Source organism: Solanum dulcamara, chromosome 3, assembly GCF_947179165.1.
Source record: "Solanum dulcamara chromosome 3, daSolDulc1.2, whole genome shotgun sequence".
NCBI lineage: Eukaryota > Viridiplantae > Streptophyta > Magnoliopsida > Solanales > Solanaceae > Solanum > Solanum dulcamara.
The window spans coordinates 44,559,547-44,586,199 of NC_077239.1; the positions used below are offsets into that span (position 1 = coordinate 44,559,547).

General features: G+C 39.2%; 2 pseudogenes; both read left to right on the forward strand.

Moving 5' to 3' along the window:
* The first annotated feature begins 730 nt into the window (after positions 1 to 730).
* LOC129883839 (5S ribosomal RNA) lies at positions 731 to 851 on the forward strand (annotated as a pseudogene).
* Positions 852 to 13,024: 12,173 nt separating this feature from the next.
* On the forward strand, positions 13,025 to 13,142 carry LOC129883837 (5S ribosomal RNA; annotated as a pseudogene).
* The last annotated feature ends 13,511 nt before the right edge of the window (positions 13,143 to 26,653 follow it).

Genomic DNA, 26,653 nt, shown 5'->3' on the forward strand with positions numbered 1-26,653 from the left:
TTGAAAAGGAAAAGTGGACGGAAAGACTAACAGGCGTAGTTCGAGTTGGACATGTGAGGTAAGTCCATCATTTTATACTATTATTGATATTGGGCGCCCTATGAAGCTGCGATATAATATGATATGATATGTATATATGTATCTTTATGCGTGCTGGCCCTGTGAGGCATTGTTGGTATTTTCTGCTTGCAGATTTGAGATAGTAAAGAAATACAGAGGAAACTCTGCCTAAATTTTCCAAGAAATAGAAAGAGAATGAGATACAAGGTTGTAGTATGTCTTGAAAGGTCGTGCCCACAATAATGATGAAATTTGTCTAAACCACGAGTATGGCTGACCTCGAGAAATAAGTTAATTGCTGAATTGACAGCAATAGAAACTAGGAGGTCGGTATTGATATGGTAAACCAAAGTTGGAAAAGACTTGTGACCCTAGGAAAATAATTTAGAGAAGACTGGTAGTTCTGGATAGAACGATATATTGAGGAACCGATGGAATTGATACATAGTTATAAGAGTAACTAAGAAGGGTAAGTAACCTATGGTAAGGATCGTGAAAAAGGTTAAGAAGTGTTATACTATGGGGTGAAATACGAACATGATAAGATATGAATATAACAAGGATCATTAGGAAAATAAGTAAAGTCTAGCGAGAGAATGGCTAAAGTCTGGCCCACTGGACCAGCTGCTAGGTCATCATCTTCATGGGTAGCTATGCGCCCCACAGGGCAGGATGCAATCATACCAGCACTAATACAACAGATCCCATCAGAACTCCGAAGTTAAGCGTGCTTGGGCGAAAGTAGTACTAGGATGGGTGACCCTCTAGGAAGCCCTGTGAGGCTGTGATTTGAGATGATATGGATATATGTATATGTTGGTCGTGCATGGAATTATTGGTATAAAGAAGTATTGTGGATACGTGACTCCATCGTGAAAGATGATAAGACCCTTTGATATAGGGGATGTAGCTTTGCAAAATAACTAATACACTACGAATCTATTAAAGGGATAAGTGGTACCCACTAGATAAGGCTAGGGCTATCACAAAGGTTGGGACACTAAACGTCGGAATGTAAGTACTGCCTAATTGAGAATTAGAAATGACTATAAGCACTAGCTAGTTATTGATCAAAATGAATGGAAAGTGGCTTCGAATAAATTGCTACGTGACTTGAGTACCAACAATTAGACTGGATTAGCACCTCACGATTGTGTTAAGCTGTCGTACATGGGCAACCGAAGGTATAGATGATATAAAGAAAGGAATAGATATGGTGCAATATATCAAAGGTGTTGGAAAGCATCATATGTTTTGGAAAATTAGAAATAAAGGCGAATGGTAGAACAAAAATAGATAGTGACATGGATACACCCTAAAGGGGGGAAGTGGCTTCAAGTGAGATCTCATACTGGCACGAGTTAATAAGATCTAAAAGCCAGCAATGAACGGATAAAAGACATGATATCGGAGACAGTGCAGAGAATTATTAGTAAGGACTTTGAATAGTATGACATCAAAGAATAGGTGAATACAAAGGGGATGAATATAACAAGAGAATCACAATGGGCACTTAAAGATAGAGAAGAGATATCCGTATGTGTTCCCCATGTCTACAGGAAATCTAAACTTCTAGATTAGTTGAATCGATGAATAAAAGGTCTATGGGTGACAATTGGCACAGAGAATTTCTAAAGTCCTCGTAAGATCCTATAAGATGAGTTAACATTCGAGGACGAATGTTCTAAAGGAGGGAAGGATATTATACCCCATACTTTCGTACCTTGGGACATTGTATTAAGTCTCGTAGAAAGTTCCATGTGATCTAGATTATCTACCATGCTATCAAATAATTCTAAGGAAGGGAGGACGTGACACCCCATAAGAGTGAAGATTGGAAATAGGTTTAAAAGAATCTAAAATGTGTTAAAGGCTAAGTAATGAGTCGTAGGACTCAATCTACTTACGTAAGCTACCGACTTGGATGTCTTACATAACTAAGCTACTGGAGTCCATGTTGAGCTTACGTAGCAATGATTACATAGGCTTTTAATGTGAGACGAGATTACGAACCCATGGAAGAGGCAAAAGGAGGCGTAGCACCTACTCGGAAGTAAGTAGGTGATGCACTTACTTGGAAGCAAGCAGGTGATCCACCTACTTGGACCAAGTAGGTGACACACCTACTTGAGGTGGGTCCCATATGGCCCCCCTAATAGGTTGCATGTATGAAGTGGCCCAATGAGAGTTTGACACGTGTCACCCTTAGGGGCTGACATATGTCACTTCTAAGAAATGATATATATGTTCCCTTTGATGACTAAGTAATCTTATATTCATTTTACACTTAGAAAAAATAGAGAGAGTTGAGAGAAAAACTAGAGAAGCCAAGGGAGGGAGCTACAGGTTGGCCAAGACAAAAAGGTAAGGCCCAATTTCGTTCCGTAAATTAATTATTTCAGGTATCCTACGGTGATATAGCAGTGTTTAATAATGAAAAATTTCAATTTGGGGCAACGAGGAGGTTTTTGTTCTTGTTAATAAAGCCATTTTCGAATGGTACTACTGTTAGTAATACTAGTATAACTCCTTGTGTAAAGCTTATTTTTGAATGATTCAAGATGTTTTGGAAATCTATTTCATAGGGATATAACTTTCATTTAGCCTCTAAAATCCAGTTTTGCTTTTCTCTGCTCAAAAAAGGGTGATGAAGTATGGAGGAGGTGCTGCCCAGATTTTGTTTTGGAAATCCTACACGGACTGCTGTTGGTATTTTGGGAATATCGTTTTGTACAATACTTCTGTAGGGGTGATTCAAAATTGTATGTGACCTTAATACACATGTATATAACTTTCCTCGAGGCCACAAATCCTATTTCCCTCAATTACCCATTCAAAACAAAACGACAATATAAGATAGTAGGCTGTCCAAAATTCACATTTCTATAGTTTTGGCGAGTTTGATGAGTTTAATGTAAGGTAAGGTATTTCCTTTCAATTTGGAGTTTATGATGTTGTTATGAAGTGTATTAAAGGTCATGTAGGTGGCTGGAAATGTCAAAATATAATAGAGATGCTTGACATTAGAAATTGGAGTCGCTATAGCTAAATTATAGTCGAAATAAGGTATTGTGCATGTGGGGTGCTTCTGAAGGTATGTGGTGTTGTGTTGCAGGGCCTAAAATTATGATAAAAGAGGTTTGGGAGCTTCTCGTTGCATCCACATGACCCTCCACTTTTCACGGTTAAAGGTTTTATGAAATAAAGATTAATGACCCTATTTTGGTATTGTGATGTTAAGCAAGTTGTTTGGAGCCTATGTTGTGTAATGTTGCCATGTTTTATGTGTATATGAACTGCAGGTTATTGTTGTTGGTTGGCTGTAGTAACTAGGGATGTAATTGGAAATTTGTATAGGGCACATTATAGGGGAGGTGCTGCCCGATTTCTGATAATGCCTTAACTAAGTAAAGAGCTAGTCGAGAAGACAAGTGAGGAAATGAGTTCTATAAATACTCATGTGCAACTTAAGATGCTGAAAGGTCAAGGGTTGTTGATACTTTTATTTCTTTCATGTTAAATAGGGGTAAGAACAACGAGGCGAACAGAATAAGGAGTAAGCCATAAGAGGTATATGAAGCTTTCTCTTGACATGTTTTTGGCATAAGTATGTAAAGCCACTCTTCTTTCTTTCTGGCATGTCTTAGATATAAGTTACGAATGGTTTGTATATGAGACATGGGGATAATTACATTCATAGAGCTCCAAGTACATTTCATAATTCTTATCCATTTCGTGATGGTAGAACTCTTGTAATAGTTGAGCTATTGCCTTTTTACGGCTGTTATATGATAAAATGTAATGCAGGTAAAACGTCTCTTTCCATTCTTTTGGCATGTCCTAGTTTTAGGTATGATGTGTATATGAAATATGGGGACACACCGACTAAGAAAACTTTGAATATGACTCACGACTCCTACCTACCAATTGAGGTGAGAGCTCCTATGCTAATTAAGTTAGTGCCTCCCACTATCTCCTCAATGATGAAACATAGAGGGTATGTAAAGCTATATCCTTTCTCTTGGCATATCCTTGATAGAAGTGCACGGTGTATATATGTGTGTGCAATTTAGGGATGATCCCATGCATAAATACCCTAGCATACTTCCTGATTCCTATCCACTTTTGGATACTAAAACTCCCACAATAGTTGAGTTATTACCTCTCAAACACCTATAGGATGGGAAGTGATAAATATATCAATCTTATCCCTTCCTTCTTTCGACCTGGCTCAAGGATAGATGATATATGACATGAGCTCTAGAGTAATTCTATTCTTTAGCTCTGAATGTGATTCATGTCTCTTACTCACTTCCGGGTGTCAAACTCTTAAAGTAGTTGAGCTACCTTCCCTGAACCATCTATATATAGATTAGTAGTAGGATGTAAAGCTCCCTTCTAAAAGAATCTGGGATGACAAATGTCCCTGATTTCCTTAAGACGGTTAGCATTACCCTTAAATGTGTCTATAACTCCTGAGACTTCACTTAATGTAGTCCTAGGGGCACTCAAAGGGCACCTGAGATGATTATTGTCCTGATCCATGAATGATAGTCTGTATGACTACCTTATTAAGTTTCAGATTATGATCCACCTGTGCATGGTTGATAATGACACCAATTCCCATAATGAGTTGGGTACGGTATATAATAATGATACCGAGTCACATAAAAGGTCAGGTACAGTATATGATAATGACAGTGAGTCCTATAAAGGGTAGGGAATGGTATATGATGATTATGACACTGAGTCCCTTAGTGGGCTAGGTATGGTATATGATGATATGATTATAACACTAGGACCTATAATGGGTCGGGTACAGTATGATAAGATATGATGGTATGAGAGGGTAATGGTATGATATAGATGCACATCACTGTCTTAACTGAGTCCCTCATGTTATAAATATTTTTATATTATGGCAGTCTAGTCCGGTTACATGCCCTTTCATGGTACGATACGAATGAAAGAGACTACATATACATGAAAAAGTTTTAACTCTGTGGGGTTTTTGTGAGTAGTATCTCTTGTTCATAGTTCAATTTGACTACAGCTGATAGTTATGTGCACAGGAGTCTAGGTCAGATATTAGTCGCGACCCACAGGGTTGGGTCATGACAGTTGTGCACCACATCTATAAACAGAAGGCTATAGGACATTTAAGATGTTACCTTTTTTTTACATCTAAGATCGTGCGATAGATCCAAGTCATAGCAAAAACTCATTAAACTAACCTTGGATTTGAACAGAAGGACAGCATCAACAAAAGAAAGTATTTGACGATGTTGGGAGTGACAAAGCACACAGGTAAGCAAAGGTATGAAAGCGATATATTGAGTAAGGTAGTGAGCCTAAAATGTAAAATTGAAAATTGAAAGGAAAGTAGACAGAAAAGTGTAACAAATACAGTTTGAGTTGGACACATGAGGTAAGTCCATTATTTTCATATGTTTATTGATATTGAAACCCCTGTGTGGCTGTGAAATAAATAATTATATGTTGGCCCTATGAGGCATTGTTGATATTTCCTGAGTGCAGGTTTGGGATAGTAAGGAATATAGAGGAAACTCTGCCAAAATATTTTTGGAAATAGAAAGAGAATGAGATATAAGGTTGTAACATATCTTGAGAGATCGTATCCATGGTAACAATAAGATCCGACGAAACTAGGAGTACAACTGACTTTGGAAAATAAGTTGATTGTAATATGGGTGGTAAGTAGAAGGTCAATACTGATATGGTGAGAAGGATAGTGATGGATATGAATATCTTAAGATAGCCTGCGAGGTATTAAGGATGAGAATGACGAGGAAGGATAAGGGGTTAAGTGCGCTTGCTCCACCAGGTGGAATTAATCCAGAGTAAGAGTTGTGAATAAAGGTTAAGAAATATTACCTTACGGGATTGACCATGAGTAAGATATAGTGTGAATATAATGAGGATCATCATGGAAGTACGTAGAGCCTAATAAAGAAGTAACTAAAAAATGTGATTATAAGTAAGGTTAGGAGTTAGCATCAAGTACACGATAAGGATGAAAGCTCATGAAGCAGAAAGGGGTATTATGTATATGTACCTCCATTTTGGAAAATAGTGGGATCCCTCGAGGATAGGGAATAGAAATTGCAAAACAACTGAGGCATTGTGAAATTATTAAGGGAACAAGTGGTATCCTTTGGAAAAAACAAAGTGATAACAAAATGTGAAACACGTGTCATCGGAGTATAAGTGCCCCTAAATGGAGAATCGGATATGATTTTAAGCATTAGCGACGTACTGATTGGGATGAATAAAATGTGGCTTTGGCTAAACTACTACATTAGTTATATGAATCGAGTACCAGTACATGTACTAGAGTGTGTACTATTTATCGAGGATTCTAAGCACCCTATGACTGTACTAAGATTTCTTATAGGGGTAACCTAAAGTCTAGATGATCTAACAGAAGGAGTAAACATGGTGCAGTATGAAAAATGTATTGGAACAGAATCATATGCGCATGGACAGAGGAAAATAAATAGAGAATTATGTAGGTACACCTTAAAGGGGGGAAGTGGACAAGGGAAATACAAGTGTGAGATGGAATTCAACTACACTATCACATATTGACAGGAAAGCTTAAATTTCAAGTGAGATCTCATGCTGGCATGAGTTAGCAAGGGCTAAAGGCCAGGAATGGATTGATAGAAGCCATGATATTTAAGATTGTGTGGAGAACCATTAGCAGAACCCTAATGGATGGGTGCATACAAAAAGGGGTGAATACAATAAGAGAGTAAGACTAAGCGATCTAAGGACCATGTAAAGGGTAGTAAGGCCATGTTTGAGTAAAGATTAAGAGATGGCAACAGAGTTGTTGGCCGCTGAGATGTGACATATAAGTAGCAAGGGGTAAGAACAGAAAATCTCCTACGATAGGAAATGAGGAGACCAAGGAGTACCTAAAGGAAGAAAAAAATGGGGGTAGGACAGAATAGCGTTAGCGCAAGCAAGTTCTCATGTGAAGATGCTATGTAAAGCAAGAGGGACCAGGAAATGAAAAGACTGCGTCTACCTCATACCACTTGTATAAAAGTAGTTGTGCAACCTACAAATATATATATACAGCATAAGACCAAGCGGAGGAGTACATAATGAAAAGGAGGGTATGATTTTTGGATACGTTGCATAGGAGTACAAAGAGAAGCTAAATCAAATGACTAAAAGGACATGACCAGGGTTAAACTAGGGATCTACCCTGATATTAGTTGTAAGATAAAAGAGAAGAGGTCAAGGCATAACCTGAAGACTAGCGAGACGATAATAAGGTGAATCTTGGGCTAAGTTGAGTACCTTCGCACATTATTTCAAGAATGGCAATGTAACGTGCGACAAGAAAATTGGAGTGAAATCTGAGCAAAGGACCATGGAAGAATCTAAACTAACGAGAAGCAACCTATCGCTATCATGGATCGGTGGAGTAGGAAGTCATGAGCTAAGAACGTAGCTTCCATCAAGGTGTTGAGGCAAAATGAAAATCGTGAAAAATGACCTGGGAAGCTAAAGAGGAAATAAACCACAAGTATCCGTAACTATTCCCTATGTCCACATGTAATTCCAACCTTTGGAACTCTGATATTGATTGCTCGATGAAAGTATAGGCCATTGCAATAGAACATAAAAACTCTCCATATGGTCTGTATAAGATTTTGAGAAAGGTTTTGGTTCACATTCGATGACGAATGTCTTAAAGGGGGGAAGAATGTTATATCCCATACTTCTGTACCTTAAAACACCTCTTAAGCTTCTTAAGTTTCTTGAAAGGTTTTTAAGTTTTTGTAAGGATTCTTTAGTTTCTTAAAGCTTCTTAAAGCTTCTTTAAGTTTCTTAAAAGTTACCATGTGAGCTGGATAATCTATAACGCTATCAAACAACTCTAAGAAAGAGAGAATGTGACACCCCATAGTAGGGAAGATTGGAAATATATGGTTATAAGAATCTGAAAGGAGTTGAAGGCCAAGTAATGAGTCGTAGGACTCGACTTAGTTACGTAAGCTACTAACTTGGAAATCTTACATACTTAAGCTACTTGAGTACATACCAAGCTCACGTAGAAAGGATTACATAGGTTCATAAAATAAGACAAGATTACGAACCCACAAGGGGAAAAGAAGGTGAAATGTGGCAGCATGAGAGAGTGTCATGTGGCAGCAGCTGGAGTAAGGGGGTGGACACCACATGCCATGTGGCATCTCATGGTTGGAGGAGGTGGTGTGTTGGACCAATAAGGGCTTGACATGTGTCACCTCCTAAGGTGGCATATTTATATATGTTTATGATCATCCTTATCAACAAAATGTCATTCTTATCTCCAAAATTCAAGAAAACACTAGAGAAAAAAGGAGAAGAGAAACCCTAAGCTAAAAGAGAAAGAGGGCTACGAATTTGGAGGAAAACAAAGATAAGTCTCCAATTTCATTCCGTAAACTAATTAATTAGGGTATACCAAGGTGATATTAAGATGTTAGTAATATAAATTTATGAATTGGGGAAGCACCAAAAGGACAACAAGCAGCCACAATGTTTTAGTCGCACTAAAGGAACTTCCGAGGCGAGTTTTGGTGAGTTTGGCGAGTTTCGAGCAAGGTAAGGTTTTCCATTTCAAATTGGAGTTTATGATGATGTTATTAGGTATATTAAATTTCTTAAATAAGGTTGGAAGTGTAAAAATTACATAAGGATGCTTGACGTTAGAAACAAACTAAATTGAAGTCGTTATAGTGAAATCAAAGTCGAGTAGTGTGTTAAGATTATGGTGTTGCAGTTGCAGCTGGTTTGGTTGCGTGTTGCAGGGATGGAAGGTGTTTGAAAAAAGGTGTGGGTGCTTATTTTTGAATCCACATGACCCTCTGTTTCATATTGTTAAAGATTTTACAAAACAAAGGTTAAAAACTCTATTTTGGTATCGTAGTTTTGAGCTAGTTGTTTGGAGTTGTATTGAGTAATGTTGAAGTGACGTGATTGTATATATGTATTCTGGTTGTTGTTGGTAATATGGATTCTAATATTAGTAGTTGGATAGGGCATGTTATAGGGGAGATGCTGCCCAATTTTCGGTAACTTCGAAACTAGTAATAAACTAGTCGAGGAAAATAGATACTTGGTTGTAGAGTTGGAAATTGGAAAGTGAAAGGTTATTAAACTTAGTATGGCTTTCATGTTAAATAGGTTTAAAATACAACGAGGGGAATGTGGGTAAGAGTAATCCATAAGAGGTATGTGAAGCTCCCTCTTTTCTCTTAGCATGTCTTTGGCATGACTAAATAGAGCTATCCATCTTTCCTCTTGGTATGCTTTTGAAATAAGTATGATGCTATTATGCTATCATTATTAACCGATCCATGACAGGACGGGTACGATATATGCATATGATGACTCCATGAGGGAAAGTAGAGAGTATGTAAAGCTTATTCTTTCTCTTCCTTTGGCATGTCCTAGATGTAAGTAAAATGTGATACAAGCTCTAGGGTAACTCCTCTCTTAAGTCCTAAATGTAATTCATATCTCTTATTCACTTATGAATGTCAAGCGCTTCTTGTCAATTGAACTACTTTCCTTGAACTCTATATGCTAAAAAGTACTGGATGCATAAGCTACTAGTCTTAAGGACTATATGATGACAGGTATCCCTGGTTTTATGAACTGTCAGTATTAATTTAGTGCCTATCTAGGGTCCCCAAGATTCTTAGTGATATAGGAACTAATGGAATTTAGAGTACACTCGAGATGACTACACACTACTCTGGTCCTCAGACGATAGCTTAATCTTCTTACATTGTCGAGTCTCTGATAATGATTTAAAGTACATATGGTTACTCACTACTTCACTCATGTATACTATAATACATCTTTCACCGAGTCCCAGGCAGGTTATAATATAATTATATAACATATAGATTGGGCCAAATGTTCCTTGGTTTTATTATATAATATATGGATCGGGCCAAACAATCCTCGATATTACTATATGATATATGGATTGGGCCAAACATTCCTCGGCATTATTATATGATATCTGGATCAGGCCAAACATTCCTTGGCATTATTATATGATATCTGGATCGGGCCGAACGTTCCTCAGTATTACTATAGGGTATATGGATCAGGCCGTACGTTCCTCCGCATTATTATATTAGATAGCACTAATAGTATATAGATGCTCATGATAACAGAGTGATGTAGTATTTACACTAAGTCCCCGAATGGATCGGGTACAGTACGTGATGATAGTATGTACAACTTTATGTTATAAGCTACAGGTATAGTAAATGATTAGATGTCATACTTGCCCCTGCATCCCTATGCCAACTATAATTTCCTTATGATGTCTATACTTATATACTCAGTACATATGTCATACAAACCCCTTTTTCTCGGGGGGCTGCGTTCATGCTCGCAGGTACAGATACACACTTTGGGAATCCACTAGCGTAGGAGTTCTACTCAGCAGTTTAGAAGCGCTCCATTGTACCGGAGCCTAGTTTTAGTACTAACCCTAGATGTATATATTAATTTGTTCACGAGTACAGTGGGGGCCCTATCCCACCTTATGTTACTGTTCTTACTCGTAGAGGTCTCTGGACATGTATGTGGGTTGTATATGTGTGTGTGTACAATGGTTCCTATAAGACTTATGTTTTGGGACGTTCCCTTTTATCATGTAAGCCTCGTCGGCTTATATGTTATCATGCTTGTTGATTCCTTATGAAGCTAATAGGAGATAGGGTTACTTATAGTTAGGAGGGCTATATGCGAGTGTCCAGTTCAGGCACCCGTCATGGCCTACGAGGTTGGGTCGTGACAATATAGGCTACTTTAGAGGGTGACACGTGTCAAGCCCTAATTGGGCCAACACATCCCTTCCTTCTACCATAGGCTGCCACGTGGTAGATGGGGTCTACCTCCTTGCTCCATATGCTGCCACATGGCACTCTCCCTTGATGCCACGTGGCACTCTCTCATGCTTCCACATATCACTCCTTTTTCCTCCTCATGGGTTCGTAATCTCATCTTACTTTATAAACCTATGTAATCCTTGCTACGTAAGCTTGGTATGTACTCAAGTAGCTTAAGTATATAAGATTTCTAAGTTGGTGGCTAACATAAGTAAGTCGAGTCCTACGACTCATTATTTGGTCTCCAACTTCTTCCAAATTCTTACAATGATATTTCCAATCTTCCCTATCATGAGGTGTCACATTCTCCCTTCCTTAGAGTTATTTGATAGCGTTAAGGACTATCCAGCTCCTACGGTAACTTCTAAGAAGCTTGAGATGCTTTAAGAAGCTTTAAGAAACTTAAGAATCCTTCCAAGAACTTAAGAACCTTTCAAGATACTTAAGAAGCTTAAGAACCTTCCAAGGTAGAAAAGTACGGGGTGTAACATCTTTCACCCCTTTTGAACATTCGTCCTCGAATGTGAACCAAAACCCTCCTCAAGATCTTATACCAACTATATAGAGAGTTTCTCTGTTCATCATAATAACACATACTTTCACCGAGCAATCAATATCAGAGTTCCAAAGGTTGGGATTACCTGTAGATATAGAAAATAGGTATGAATACTTGTGCTTCTTTCCCTTTCAGCTCCCCAGGTCATTTCTTCGCAACTCTCATTTCTCCATAACACCTTGACGGAAGCTACGTCCATAATTCACCACCCCTACTCCACCGATCCAGGATGGCGACCGGTTGCTTCTCGTAGGATAACTCCTCTGTGACCTGGATATACTCTGCGGAATATACTCGGGACGAATCACCAACACACTTTCGAAGCATCAATACTTGGAAGACTGGATGTACTGCTTCTGAATCCGCTAGTAAGTCCAACTCATAGGGTACCTTGCCTATTTGGCGGAGGGTCGGATAAGAGCCAATGCATCTCGGACTAAGGTCCCCTTTCTTGCTGTCTCTCATTCACTTTATCTGTGGATGACACTTTTGAGAGTGCTTAATTATAACTTTAAACTCTAGAGATCGACATCGATTATCTGTGTATGACTTCTGTCGACTCGAAGATGCTAATAATCTCTCTCGAATAATCTTCACCTTCTATACCACTTATTAAACCCTATCTGGGCGTATTAGTCATGTTTTACTACCATCAAACCATTCAATTGGCGACCTACACTATCCGACATACTAAGTCTCGTATGGGGCCATCTAGATACTAGAATAATAGTTAATATCGTATGTATTCTTGATAGGTGGTAGGCAATTGTTTGAGCTACCTTTGGATTCAACCCTATAGGCTCACAATATATCGTCTAACGTTTAGCTAGTAAGCTTAGTCTGTCCATCAGTTTGAGGGTAAAATGGTGTATGAAGACCTATCTGTCTTCCCAATATCTTTGTAAACTGATCTTTGGTAGTTAACTATAACTTGGGCTCTTTCATCTAGGACAATAGCTATGGGAACTCCGTAAGTTCCTACCACTCTCTTGACCTATAATTTCACACCATCTCGGCTAAGCAGGTAGTCTTTGATTGGAGAAACATGGGCTAATCTTGTTAATCTGCGAGTAATATTCTATATAGAATTATCTGTCCAGGGAGTGCAAAGTAAGTCTTATAGCCAAGGTCGTGTTGTGGAATCTTCGACCTCGTATATTGCTTCTTGCCTTTTTTAGATGATATCAACTGGTACCCTCACCTTTTTGGGTCTTGCTTTTTACCCATCAGAGTCGACTATCAAGTTATGCTGAAGTCCCCTCACACAATGACTTGTATAGCCGTTCCATGGTTTAGCTATCATTAACTGGTATTATGTTGAAGAACTGTGGAATATAATTGCGCCATCTGTTGGTAATCAGCTAATCCTTCTTGCTTTGCTTAAGCCCTTTTATAATTTCCTTAACTTAACTTATAACACTCTAGGTACATAATCTCGTATCGTTGCTTCGCCGCTAGTTCGGATTCTTCCATCTCGTGCAATTATAGAAGCACTAACGCACCGGATCCCACCAGAATTCTGAAGTTAAACGTGCTTGGGCGAGAGTAGTACTAGGATAGGTGACCCCCCTGGGAAGTCCTTGTGTCACGTTCTATTGCAATCCTTGCAATAATGTGCGAAAGCACTCAACCTATCCCAAGATTTACCTTAGCATCTTCTTGCTAGTCTTCATGCTTTGCCTTTCCCTCTCCACCCCTGTCTTTCAGTCGACTTCGAGATAGATCATTGGTTCAACCACGGCTAGGTCCTATTTTTCCCTTAGTACTCACCATATCTCGGTAGTTTGGTCTAACCCATCTTGACATCTCTCTGTAACGTATCCAAAACATCCTAGCTCCTTTTCTCGTTTATTTCTCACTTGACCCTATACTCAACATATAAATATCCATAGGTTGCATAACCATTCTGATACAACATGTATAACATAGACATAATCTTTTTGTTTTCCGGCCCATCTTGCTTCACATCTCGACTTCACACTAGAACTTGCTCATGCCAATGCTATTTTATCCTACTCCTTTCTTTTCTTCTTTTACGTACTCCTTGGTCTCCTCATTTTCCACTGTAAGAGATTTTTTATTCTTTCTCCTTGCGACTTATATGTCACCATATCAGCATCCAATGACGTTGTTGCCATATCTTAATTTTTACCCAAACACGGCCCTACTACCCTTTAAACGATCCTTAGTTTGCTCAGTCCTACTCTCTTATCATATTCACCCCTTGTGGTAGGCACCCATCCCTTAGGGTTCTACTAATGATTTTTTGCATGGTCTCAGATACCGCGATTCCTATCTATTTATTGTTGGCCTCAAGCTCCTGCTTACTTGTGCCAGTATGAGATCTCGCTTGAAATTTAAGCGTTCCTATCAACATATGATAGTGTCAGTTAATTTCATCTCACGCATGTATTTCCCTCGTCCACTTCCCCCTTTATGGCATACCCATGTCATTCTACATTTATTTTCAACTGTTCATATCCATGTGATTTTGTTCTAACATATTTGACATACTGCACCATGTCTACACCTTCTATTAACTCTTCTATACTTTAGGTTTCCCTTGTAAGAAACCTTAATACAACCATGGGGTGCTTAGAATTCTTGATAAATAGTACACAATCTAGTCCAAGTATTGGTACTCGAGTCATATAACTAATGTAGTAGCTTAGTCGAAGCCGCATTTCCTTCATCCCAATCAGTACATCACTAGTGCTTATAATCGTGTCCGATTCTCCATTCGGGGTACTTATACTCTGATGATGCGTGTCTCACGTTTTGTTTATCATATTGTTTTTCCAATGGATACCACTTGTTCCTTTGATAATTTCACCATGCCTCAGTTGTTTCACAATTTCTATTCCCTAACTTCAAGGGATCCCACTATTTTCCAAAGTGGAGGTATATATACAAAATACCCTTCTCTACTTCATGAGCTTTCATCCTTATCATTACCGTGGTTACGATCTCTTAAGATATGTTACAACCGTATATCTCATTCTCTTTCTATCCCCAAAAAACAATTTCGGCAAAATTTCCTCTATATTCCTTACTATCCCAAATCTGCACTCAGGAAATACCAACAATGCCTCACAGGGCCAACATATATATGCATATCATAGTCTATCACATCCACACAGGGCGCCAAATATCGATAACAAAAGGAGATATATACATAATAGAGTGGGCGTGGATCTATCAATGCATACACATCCTAGGAGAAGATTAATAGTATACATGTAACCATATTTGATAACGCCTCCTGATTCGGAGGAATTTTGCCATGGTCTCCACTATGGCCTACTGAGGTATGCATACCCTACTTCATAGGGAGCATAGAAAACGAAGAAGAAACTCCAACAACTGATCCAGTAGGTTGAGCTGCACCCTTCCATCTACTCTTAAATGGACACTCTCTCTTAAAATAGCCTGACGGCAACAAGTGAAACTAGAACCTGTAGCAAGACGACATTTCCCAAAATGTGCCTTACCACATCCAGGACATTGAGGTAAAGGTGGCTTTGACTGATGCGACCCTTTGCTTACTGGTGCACCTGAAACCCTAGAGCTCGGACCGACTCCTATACATCTCGTGTTATCAAATATTCCACCTGGGAACTCGGAGGGTACCCTCTAGGTTGGTTGGGAAGGGTATATACTATACTGCTAAGGATGTCTTCCTTGAAACTCCACCGAATCACCAACCATTCTAGCCTTCTTATGTTGGCCTCTGCAATAATCTTTATCAGGCTGTTGCTTACTGTACCCCCTCCTAATCCCCAGCCCATGCCTTTGAACCCATTCTGCCATTAACTTAGTCAATAGTTGAACTGCATCCCTCATCTCCCTATCTTCTGGCCCTAGCTGTAGGAATGGAGGCTTACGAACTAGGGTCTCAAGGCCAGCAGCTACTTTTACTCTAAGCTCATCCGGAGGTGGCAGCGTAGTGGAGCTCGCCGACTGGAGCACAATTCCTATTATAGATTGGGCACGAGCCCTAATAACTCCCGAGGTCTGACTTGTCCCATCCGCTACTGACTTGCACTTCTGGGCAGCTGTTGCTTTTTTTGGAGGCATTGCTATAAATACAATAGTATGTCAGTGAGGGATCATCCTAATAACATAGCTCTATCGCACGATGTAAGACAAGAGAGAAAGGTAACACCCTAAATGTCCTATAGCGTCCTGTTTATAGATGTGGTGCACCACATACCGATAAACAAGACCCTACTAGACACAGTCTGTAGATATTCCAAGGAAAGACCGCTCTGATACCACTTTTTTCACAATCCAACCCCACAGGCCATAACGGGTGCACGAACTGGATACTCGTGTGTACCCTTGCTAACTATAAGGAAATCTATCTCCTATTTAAGTCATAGCATGCAAACAAACAAGACAATATATATAAGCCGACGAGGCTATAGTAACATATAGGCACAACTGTGCACACATACATATACAACCCATATACATATCTACAGACCTCAAAGAGTAAAATGAAATAGAAACATAAGTGTTATACTGCACTTTTGAATCTTGACACGTGTCCCTAATCGTCTTGAAAATAGCCATGATACCCTTACTATCCACACACATCAAACAACTTTAAGGAAAGAAGAATATGATACCCCATAGTAGAGAAGGTTGGAAATGGAGTCATAAGAATCTGGAAGGAATTGGGGGCCAAGTAATGAGTCGTAGAACTCGATTTACCTACATAAGCTACTAACCGGGAAGTTTTACATACTTAAGCTATTGGAGTACGTACCAAGCTTTTGTAGCATGGATTACATAGGCTCTTAAAATAAGAAGAGATTACGAACCTAGGAGAGGGAGAAAAAACTAGTTTTCGAACTTACGAAAGTGAAGCAAGCAGGTGACAAGCAAGCACCTCAAGCAAGCAGGTGACAAGCAAGCAGGTGACTCACCTACCTGCTTGGGGTGGGGCCCACACTTCCACATGGCAGCATGTGGGTGGCCACATGGGTGAGTTGGCACCCTAGGGGGCTGCCACATGTCACCCCAAGGTTATGCCACATGTCACCCTCTAGGGAAGGTTATATATTAGTCAATTTATGACTAGAACTTCATTTTCAGCATTTTTAACTTAGGGAATGAGAGAAAAACGTGAAGAACAAGTGAGGGAAGCTACGGGTTTGAGCAAAACAAAAGGTAAGGCCCGATTTTATTTCGTGAATTAATTACTTAAGGTATATGGTGATATAGCAGTGTTTAATAATGAAAATTTCGGATTTGGGGCACCAAGAAGCCACGCAAACAGCCCCTTAATTTCAGCCGCGTCAAGGAGTTCCGAAGTTAATTTTCAGCACGTATGGAGAGTCGTTTGTTAAGGTATGGTTTGATTCTATTCTCCCACATTTTTGTGAGGGTTTATACATGCTATGGAGGTGTTATTAACGTAAATTTATGATTCGGAGTAGCACCAAAAAGATACAAATAGTCCGCTAAAGTTTCAGCATGTTAAGAAACTTCCGAGGCAAAATTTGGCGAGTTTTGGCCAATTTCGTATAAGGTAAGGTCTTCCCCTCTAATTTGAAGGTTATGATGTTATTATAGGGTGTATTACACACCTTAGGGTCTGCTGGAAGTTGGGTAAAAGGTTTGAAAAGTTTGGCGTTCCAAATAAGCTAAATTGTAGTCGGTATAGTTGGATTGTCGTCGAAATAAAGTATTGCTCTTGTGAGGTGATGCTGTAGGGGTGTGGCTTGTTGTTGCAGGGCCTAAATATGTTCTAATGTGGGTTAGTGTGCTTCTTATATAAGCCACATGACCCCTCGTTGCGTATAATGAAAGGCGTTACAAAATAAAGGCTAGACGCCCTGTTGTGAAATCGTATATTTGAATAGGTCGTTTGGAGTTTTATGTTATATATTGTTGGTGTGAATTGCTGCAGGTTGTTGTTTTTGGTTGGCTGTGGGTTTTAGGGACCTAATTGGAAATTCGGATAGGGCACATTATAGGGGAGGTGCTGCCCAATTTTCGTTAACGCCTTAACAAACTAAAGAACTAGTCAAGGAAATGACTAAGGAAATAGATTCCATTAACACTAAGGTGTAACCTAAGATGCTGGAAAATTAAGAAAAGTTAATATGCATATTACTCTCCTGTTTAATAGGTTCAAAGGACGATGAGGCGACCAGGATAAGGAATAACTCAGACGAGGTACGTGAAGCTTTCTTTTGGCGTGTTTATGAAATAAGTATGTAGAGCTATTCTTCTTTTCTTTTGGCATGTCTTAGGTATAAGTTATGAATTCTGTGTATACGAAATGTGGGGATAATTCCACTCGTGAAACTCCAAATGTAATTCATAATGGTATTCACTTTGTAATGTTAAGACTCCTGTAATAGTAGAGTTATTGCCTTTCCAGGCTACTAGATCATGAATAGTAGTATATGTAAAGCCTGTCTGTTCTTTCTTTTGGAAGGTCTTAAGTATAAATGTAATAGCATATGATATGAGGTGGAGGTAGTTCTAATTTTAAGCTCCAGGTATGATTGTGACTTTTGTTTACTACTTGGTATTAGAATTCTTAAAATAGTTAAACTACCCTCGAGTCTCCTATCTGCTAAATAATACTTGAATGTGTCAACTCCTATTCCTAAAGTCTCTGTGACGACAAATATCTCTACTTCCATAAGCTGTTTAACCTTGTATCGATACACGTCTACGATTCCTGAAACTCCAGTTGATATGCTCCGTAATGATGTTTAGAAGATACTTAAGACGATTACTACTCTGTTCTTCAGGTGATGATTCACTTGACGGTTTCATTGAGTCTCAAATGATGACTTAGTTGCATATAGTTTCTCACTACTCTATTCGAGCACCCTGTAACCCATCTTCCTCCGAGTCCCATAAGAGGGTCGGGAATGCGATCGTGCCTAGTTTTACTATTCATTCACCGAGTCTCGAGCCGGCTATATATATATATATATATATATAAGAAGTATACGAGGATGAAATACCGTATATGATGAAGTGAAGCATACGATGACGCCATATGTGATGATGCTCATCACCGCATCCCGGGCCGAATATGTACATATAATAATATAATGGAAAATATGGATTGAGCCGTATGTTCTTCGGCATTGTTTTAAATTACGGATCGGGCCAAACGTTCCTCGGCGTATTTTACTATATGATGATGGTACGCTATAGACGTACACTACTCTTTCACCGAGTCCCTCACTAAAGGGCTGGACACTTTATGTAGGCATGCATATGAAAGTATAAGGATACATTTGTGACCCCGAGCCCCAGAGTGAACCAGATATACGGTGATTATATATGAGGTTAGTGGCATACGATGATATGATGCCGTATACGATGACATAATAAAATGATATACATAATGATATGATGACTCATGATTATGATGAAATGATTATGGTACCGAGTTTACTAGAGGGCCGGGTACAGGGTATGATAAGGTATATGACTGCATGTCTTAAGCTGCAGGTACAGTAATCTGTTAACTGTTATACATGTCTTCTGTATCCCCATTTCAGTTGTTGTCTCAGTTATGATGTTATGCTTTATATACTCAGTACATAAGTCATACTGACCCCCTTTCTTCGGGGGGCTACATTTCATGCCCGTAGGTACTGATGTTTGTTCTAGAGATCCGTCAGCTTAGGAGTTCCTCTCAGCTATGTCGGAAGTGCTTCACTGTTCTGGAGCCTAGTTTTTTATACTGGTTATTTGATGTACATATTCATTTATTCAGGGGTACGGCGGGGGCCCTGTCCCGCCATATGATGCAGTTATTACTCTTAGAGGTCTGTAGACATGTGTATGTGGGTTATTTGTAAGTTTGTTCTAGTTTTGCTCATACGACGTATTGTAAATGTTTTCATGTTATGGTAGCCTCGTCGGCTTGCGTGCCCTTTCCTATTATGATACACGTGATAAAGGCTACATGTATATGAAAAAGTTTTTGACCCATTGGGGTCTGTGTATAGTATCACATCACACACGGTTCAACTTAAGTGTAACTAGTAGATATGTACAAGAGGGTTCAGGTCGGACCCCAGTCGCAGCCTACGGGGTTGGGTCATGACAGAAGTGGTATCAGAGCAGTTCGTCCTTGGAGTGTCTACAGACCGTGTCTAGTTGAGTCTTGTTTATCGGTGTGTTGTGCACCACATCTATAGATAGGAGGCTACAGGACATTTAGGATGTTACTTTCTTTCGTATCTAGAATCGTGCGATAGAGCTGAGTTGTAGGAAATGCAATTCCTCATACTAACTTGTGATTTCAGTAGAAAGGCAATATCGATAGAAGAAAGTAACTGACGATATTGGATGTTACGAAGCACGCAAGTAAGCAAAGGAACGAAGGACCTATGTCAGGTTAGGTGTTGCAATACAACTGATATATAAAGTTGGAAAATAAAAGGAAAATTATACAAGAAAGTGCAACAGGTGCAGTTCGAAGGGACATACGAGGTAAGTCCATTTTCATACTGCTAATTGTGGGCGCCCTGTGTGGCGGCAATATGAAATGATGTGAATATATATTTGTGTGCCCTGTGAGGCATTGTTGGCATTTTCTGCATGCAGGTGTTGGGATAGTAAGAAATACAGAGGAAACTCTGCCCAAATTTTTCTAGAAATAAGAGGAGAATGAGATACAGGGTTGTAGTATGTCTTGAAAGGTTATTATCGCAACAATGATGAGATTTGACTAAACAAGTATGGCTGAACTCGAGAAATAAGTTAATTGCTGAGTTAATGGCAATAGAAACTAGGAGGACGATACTGAAATAGTAGAATAAGTTAGAAAGGACCTATAAGCCAAAGAAGGTGACTCAGAAAGGACTGATAGATCGGGATAAAACGAGATAGTAAGACATCGCCTGAATTGATACATAGGGATAAACTATGACAAGTGATAGTTGAAGGAAGTAACAGTATGGTTAAGACAAGAGTAAGACAAGAGTACAAAGGGAAAAGAATTGTGACGGATATGAAGTGTTAATAAGATAGCTTGTGAGACATTAAGGACAAGACTAGCTAACAAGGGTAAGTAACCCATAGTAAGAATCGTGAAGAAAGTCAAGTGGTATTATACTATGGGTCGGAATGCGAACAAGGTACCAGGTGAACATAACAAAAACCGTTATAAGAATAAGCAAAACTTAGTAAGGAATTAACTAGAAGGTATGACGTGGTCCTTGTAAATGGAATGTAAAGATATGTGTGGAACGGAAAAGAAAGCTATGGAACAAATAAGGAAGATTTATCAAGTTCCATAAGGAAAGTTTCGAATAAAGGTTATATGATGACGAAAAGAATGGCTAGTGCAAGGAAATAAAGGGTAATATGGAATTCCTTACGCCCAACCAAAAATGGAAATGAGTTGAAGGAATAATAGAGAAGTTCTAATAGAGGCACTCAAGATAGATGTGATTAATTAAGTATGAGTATCGAACAAAAAGAGAAATAGAAAGTTACCACCAGGAGGTATAGTAAGATCAAAAGGTATTAAGACAAGGTCACCACTACAACGAAGTTGATATGGTTTTAAGCAGGATTTGAAGTAAGCCTTAAGAACACGACAAAGATGGAAGTTCAGGAGGCATAAAGAAGTATTGTGTATACGTGACTCCACCTTGACGATTAATATGATCCTGCAAGGAAAGGCAATATCAATTCGCAGAATAACTGCTGCATTACTAAGTTATTAGAAGAATAATATGTATCCACGGGAATAAGTTTAGTATAATGACAGAGCTTGAAACGCGAATCGCTAAAGTATAAGTACTCTAGAGTGGAGGATTTGAACTAAGGATGAGCACGAGCTAATTATTGATTGGGATGGATGGAATGTGGCTTGGAATGCATTGCTACATTACGAATATTACTCAAGTATCAACCATTAGATGAGGTTTATACGATATATTACATATACGAAAGCACCCTATGGTTGTGCTAGGGTTTCCTATAAAGGCAACCTAACGTATGGAAGATTTAACAGAATATGTAGACATGGTGCAGCACGTTAAAAATGTTGGAGTAGAATCATTCGCGTGTGAAAGGCTGAAAATAAATGGAGGATGACATGGGTACACCCTAAAAGGGGAGAAGTGGAGAAGAGAAGTACGAGTGTAAAAGAAAATTGACTGACGCTATCGTATGTAAATAGGGACGCTTGAACTTCAAACAGAACCCCATAAGGGATGGACGTGATCATACCCGCACTGATGCACTGGATTCCATCAAAACTCCGAAGTTAAGCGTGCTCGGATGAGAGTAGCACAAGGATGGGTGACCCCCTGGGAAGCGAGAAAGGGAACGAAACAAGTATGACAGAAAGAGATTATAAAGACGTGTTAGTACAATAACACATATAAAACAGAGTAAGCCAAAAGTAGAAAAGATTATGACTGAAATACAACGCACTTCGTAAAAATGGCACAAGAATAGTTGTGCAGCTTACGAACATTGGTACACTAAGAGCGAGGTCAAATGATTACTCGATAAAAGGAAGTGAGTAATAGCAATGTGGTTGCCATATTTAGAATCTATTAAAGAAAAGTGTAAGATGGTTCGAGGTAGAACTATGAAGGTATAATTGGTATTAAGGACAAAAGCCATAGCGGAGCCCTGACCTCGACCGAAGGAGGTAAGCCGCTAGTATAGCGACACTAAAGTATTTTCTAAATGGCTCGACGTACCTACACACAGTTGTGTAAGAATTTAAGTATAATGTGTGGTAATAAAACTGAAAGGAAGATCCGAGTAAAAGAGCAAGATAGCATATCTAAGGTGTTACAAGTTTAATTAAGAAGAGTGGTATAATGGCTTAAACGAAGAGGAGCATCAGAGGCTTGATAGCCTATTATGGGGGATGGGAATCCCGACTCGAGAATGGAAGGCGATTAATGTAGGTTATAGTGCAGGCTGACCTCGTACTTTACGGAAGTATAAGTTCATATGGGTTATGGTAGATAAGCTGATGAAATTAACCCATTTTCTTCCAAGTAGGAAGATATACTTGGCTAAGGGTTATACGAGATGACATAACAAGGAAACAATAAGATTTCATGGGGTTCCCATATCTATTATCTCGGACGGGAAAGTTCAACGTATGGCTAATCGCTGGAGATCATTCCGGTAAGGATTAGGAATACAGGTGAATCTTAGTGTAGTATTTCGCCCTTCGATTAATGGATAGGTCCAGAGGGGATCCAGTAAATTATTGATAAAGTAAAGCTTAGTCCGGGACAAGCTATCGATTAGAAGCCTAGAGTCGGCAGGAAGGGGATATATTGATCCTTCTCAGGTTATATGTAGAATGGATAAAGCTACCTATGAGTAGGACTTACCGTCCGGTTTGAAGCAATACATTTAGTTTTCACTGATTAATGCTCCGCAAGATCGTAACTGACGCTCCCAGAGTATTTCCCGTTGAGAAGGTCCACATAACAGGGAGTTATCCTACGAGAGACAACCTATTTCCATCCGGGATCAACAGATTAAATGGGTTGCGAACTAAGGACATAACTTTCATCAAGGTACTGTGGTGGAATAAAAATTGTGAAGCCATAACCAGGAAGTTAAAGAGGAAATGAAACACAGGTGTCCGTACCTATTCCCGATGTGTACAGATAACCCCAAGTCCTGGAACTCGTATATTGATTACTTGGATGAAGATGTATGTTATTCCAGTAGAAAGGAATTTCCCTATGATCCATATAAAGTCTTAAGGGAAGTTTTATTTAACATTCGGGGACGAATGTTTTAAAGGGGGGAAGGATGTTATACCCCGCACTTTTGAATCTTGACATATGTCCCTAATCGTCTTAAAAGTAGCCATGAGACGCTTACTATCCACACACATCAAACAACTTTAAGGAAAGAAGAATGTGATACCCCATAGTAGAGAAGGTTGGAAATAGAGTCATAAGAATCCGGAAGGAATTGGGGGCCAAGTAATGAGTCGTAGAACCCGATTTACCTACGTAAGCTACTAACCTAGAAGTTTTACATGCTTAAGCTATTGGAGTACGTACCAAGCTTGTATAGCATGGATTACATAGGCTCTTAAAATAAGAAGAAATTATGAACCTAGGAGAGGGAGAAAAAAACTAGTTTTCGAACTTACGAAAGTGAAGCAAGCAGGTGACAAGCAAGCACCTCAAGCAAGCAGGTGACTCACCTACCTGCTTGGGGTGGGGCCCACACTGCCACGTGGCAGCATGTGGGTGGCCGCATGGGTGAGGTGGCGCCCTAGGGGCTGCCACATGTCACCCCTAGGGTATGCCACGTGTCACCCTCTAGGGAAGGTTATATATTAGTCATTTTATGACTAGAACTTCTTTTTCAGCATTTTTAACTTAGGGAATGAGAGAAAGACGTGAAGAACAAGTGAGGGAAGCCACGGGTTTGAGCAAAACAAAAGGTAAGGCCCGATTTCGTTTCATGAATTAATTATTTAAGGTATGCTACGGTGATATAGCGGTGTTTAATAATGAAAATTTCGGATTTGGGGCAGCAAGAAGCCACGCAAACAGCCCCTTAATTTCAGCCGCGTCGAGGAGTTCCGAAGTTAATTTTCAGCACGTTTGGAGAGCCGTTTGTTAAGGTATGGTTTGATTCTATTCTCCCACATTTTTGTGAGGGTTTATACATGCTATGGAGGTGTTATTAACGTAAATTTATGATTCGGAGCAGCACCAAAAAGATACAAACAGTCTGCTAAAGTTTCAGCATGTTAAGAAACTTCCGAGGAGAAATTTGGCGAGTTTTGGCCAATTTCGTATAAGGTAAGGTCTTCCCCTCTAATTTGAAGGTTATGATGTTATTATAGGGTGTATTACACACCTTAGGGTCTGCTGGAAGTTGGGTAAAAGGTTTGAAAAGTTTGGCGTTCCAAATAAGCTAAATTGTAGTCGGTATAGTTGAATTGTCGTCGAAATAAAGTATTGCTCTTGTGAGGTGATGCTGTAGGGGTGTGTCTTGTTGTTGCAGGGCCTAAATATGTTCTAATGTGGGTTAGGGTGCTTCTTATATAAGCCACATGACCCCTCGTTGTGTATAATGAAAGGCGTTACAAAATAAAGGCTAGACGCCCTGTTGTGAAATCGTATATTTGAATAGATCGTTTGGAGTTTTATGTTATATATTGTTGGTGTGAATTACTGCAGGTTGTTGTTGTTGGTTGGATGTGGGTCTTAGGGACCTAATTGGAAATTCGGATAGGGCACATTATAGGGGAGGTGCTGCCCAATTTTCTTTAACGCCTTAACAAACTAAAGAACTAGTCAAGGAAACGACTAAGGAAATAGATTCCATTAACACTAAGGTGTAACCTAAGATGCTGGAAAATTAAGAAGAGTTGATATGCATATTACCCTCCTGTTTAATAGGTTCAAAGGAAGATGAGGCGAACAGGATAAGGAATAACTCAGATGAGGTACGTGAAGCTTTCTTTTGGCGTGTTTATGAAATAAGTATGTAGAGCTATTCTTCTTTTCTTTTGGCATGTCTTAGGTATAAGTTATGAATTCTGTGTATACGAAATGTTGGGATAATTCCACTCGTGAAACTCCAAATGTAATTCATAATGGTATTCACTTTGTAATGTTAAGACTCCTGTAATAGTAGAGTTATTGTCTTTCCAAGCTACTAGATCATGAATAGTAGTATATGTAAAGCCTGTCTGTTCTTTCTTTTGGAAGGTCTTAAGTATAAATGTAATAGCATATGATATGAGGTGGAGGTAGTTCTAATTATAAGCTCCAGGTATGATTGTGACTTTTGTTTACTACTTGGTATTAGAATTCTTAAAATAGTTAAACTACCCTCGAGTCTCCTATATGCTGAATAATACTTGAATGTATCAACTCCTATTTCTAAAGTCTCTGCGACGACAAATGTCTCTACTTCCATAAGCTGTTTAACCTTTTCTCGATACACGTCTATGATTCCTGAAACTCCAGTTGATATGCTCCGTAACGATGTTTAGAAGATACTTAAGACGATTACTACTCTGATCTTCAGGTGACGATTCACTTGACTGTTTCATTGAGTCTCAAATGATGACTTAGTTGCATATAGTTTCTCACTACTCTATTCGAGCACCCTGTAACCCATCTTCCTCCGAGTCCCATAAGAGGGTCGGGAATGCGATCGTGCCTAATTTTACTATTCATTCACCGAGTCTCGAGCCGGCTATATATATATATATATATAAGAAGTATACAAGGATAAAATGACGTATATGATGAAGTGAAGCATACGATGATGCCGTATGTGATGATGCTCATCACTGCGTCCCGAGCCGGATATGTACATATAATAATATAATGGAAAATGTGGATTGAGCCATATGTTCTTCGGCATTGTTTTAAATTACGGATCGGGCCGAACGTTCCTTAGCGTATTTTACTATATAATGATGGTACGCTATAGACGTACACTACTCTTTCACCGAGTCCCTCACTAAAGGGCCGGACACTTTATGTAGGCATGCATATGAAAGTATAGGGATACATTTGTGACCCCGAGCCCTAGAGTGAACTGGATATACGGTGATTATATACGAGGTTAGTCTCATACGATGATATGATGCCGTATACGATGACATGATAAAATGATATACATGATGATATGATGACTCATGATTATGATGAAACGATTATGGTACCGAGTTTACTAGAGGGTCAGGTATAGGGTATGATAAGGTATATGACTGCATATCTTAAGCTGCAGGTATAGTAATCTGTTAACTGTTATACATGTCTTCTGTATCCCCATTTCAGTTGTTGTCTCAGTTATGATGTTATGCTTTATATACTCAGTACATATGTCTACTGACCCCCTTTCTTTGGGGGCCTGCATTTCATGCCCGTAGGTATTGATGTTCGTTCTAGAGATCCATCAGCTTAGGAGTTCCTCTCAGCTATATCGGAAGTGCTTCACTATTCTGGAGCCTAGTTTTTGATACTCGTTATTTGATGTACATATTCATTTATTCAGGGGTACATCGGGGGCCCTGTCCCGCCATATGATGCAGTTATTACTCTTAGAGGTCTATAGACATGTGTATGTGGGTTATTTGTAAGTT